This window comes from Pteropus vampyrus, unplaced genomic scaffold (genome assembly GCF_000151845.1).
Source record: "Pteropus vampyrus isolate Shadow unplaced genomic scaffold, Pvam_2.0 Scaffold86, whole genome shotgun sequence".
Lineage (NCBI taxonomy): Eukaryota > Metazoa > Chordata > Mammalia > Chiroptera > Pteropodidae > Pteropus > Pteropus vampyrus.
The window spans coordinates 3,617,631-3,619,948 of NW_011888867.1; positions in this window are offsets into that span (position 1 = coordinate 3,617,631).

Consider the following 2,318-nt stretch of genomic DNA (forward strand, 5'->3'; position numbering starts at 1 on the left):
CACCATGTATTCAACCAGGATCACTGAAAGTGTTTGTGTCTTCAGTTTCTTATCAATTTAAAATACATTTACCATACAGCTCTCCCACCCCAAGGTATTTACCAAAGAGAAATGAAAGCACACGCATACACAAAGATTTTACACGAATGTTCATAGCAGCTCTATTTATAATAGCCAAAAACAGGAAATAATCAAAATGTCCATCAACAGGAGATTGTATAAACAAATTGCAATCTACCCGTACAAAAAAAATACTACTCAACAATAAAAAGGAACAAACAAATGATACAGGCACCATCTTGGAAAACACTCAAAAGTATTAGCTTTGTGAAAAAAAAGTCAGAGCACAAAAGACCACATTCCATAATGATTCCATTTCTCTGACAGTCCGGAAGAGAGCAAACTCGAAGAGCACGCGCGAGCAGTTCAGTGGTGGCCCAAGCGGGGAGGGGGCGTGAGGGGGGGCATTGCCTAGGAATGAGTTACAGGGGAACATTTCTGGGTCATGGGGCTGTTCTATATCTGGATTGTGGTGATCGCCAGGCTGTATACAGTCATCGAAATTCACTGAAATTGGTAAATTGTGTTTTCTGTAAATTATTCCCCATTAAAGCTGATATTTAAAAATTATCCATCTTCATGGAGCTACAGGAGGAGAGGGTTGTCCTTTAATTACCACCCACAATAGACCCTGAGATATATGTTGATCCAGGAGAGACAATTTTTCTGGGACAGGCAGATTTGAGGAACCCTGCTCCGTACTTTCCTCCCCTCTCCTAATGGGGTCCTCCCCACTTGGCCTAGTGTGTATTACCCTTCAGAATCATCTAGACCAGAGCAGGTGCAGACAGGCTGCCAAAGCTGCTGCAAAAATGTTTCTTTTGGCCCACATGATGCTTTCAAATAATTTATATTCATTTGAAAAGCTGGAATTTACATGTGAAAATCTGCATTTGGAGCTTCTCTGGAAAAATCAGAAGATTTGGTGACTGTAGAACTCCCACAGCCACATTTTCTATGCTTATATTCAGTCATTCGCCATTTATTGAGCACCTACTATGTGCCTGGTACTGTTCTAACCACTTAGGGCTACATCACTGAGCAAAATAGACAAAGCTCTGTCCTATTAGAGCTTATATTCTATCAAGAAGAACAGACAGTAAGCAATAACTATAACAGATATGTATTACAATATTTGTATTACATATTTTGTATACAATATTTGAGGTGACAAGTGCTCCATGAGGGTAGCCGGAATCTCGGGGAGAGGGAGTTGCAATTTTAATTATAAATTAATTTAATCAGTTCTTGAAGGCATTTAATTTTCCACAGGAGTGCTGTCCAATAAAAATCTAATGCAAGCATAAAGCTGGTGGGGGGGAAGAAAAAATATATATATACTGCAAGCCATATACATAATTGTATATTTTCTAGCAGCCACATTAAAAAGAGTAAAAAGAAACAGGTGAAATTAATGGTAATGTTTTATTTAACCTAATATTTTGGCGATCCAAAATATTTTAATATGTAGTCAATATAAAAATTATTTTTATAGGTCCAGAATATCTTGTGAAAAAGCAGACAGCCTGGGCAAGGTTGGTATTGCCACCCTCTGGGTAAAGGGCAAAAGCCAGACCACAGCCCAGGAGCCAGCTGCTCTTCTTACAAATTGAGATTCTGAAACACTGTTCAAGGGCTAAAGATATAAAACCCATTGGGCCAAATTCTTTACTTAACTGGGAATTTGGTTTCATGAATAAATCCATACTATTAGCTTTATTTGTGATTGGCCTCTTTCTCCTAAAGCTTGAGGGCAAACCAAAAAAAAAATCAGATTAATCAGGATTTTCAAACTGAATAATATATTTCACACATAAATTATCTATCATCTATCTCTCTATCTGTCTATCTAATCTACCTACCTACCTACCTACCTACCTACCTACCTACCTACCTACCTGAGAGACTTATAAGTAGGTCTACACTCTACCTAAACCTGAACTGGAAATAAGGCAGACTGGACAAAACAATCAGATTTCTTCTCTTTCCAAAGAGATGATGAACAGAACTCCCCCACCAACAAATTGGGTACAAGAGATTTAATTAAAGTGACGTGATTTCTCCCAGAATGTTATGTGTAGCCCTGGCAATGAGAAATTATCTAGAGCACTGGTGCAAACACTCTCCAGAGGGGTATACCAGACAACCCATTTGACGTAAGTAGAAAACACTAGGACATAAATCTCTTATGAAAATGAGAATATGTATGTGTATGTAATTTTAGTTTAAAGTAAAATGTAAAAAAGAAAAATTCATAT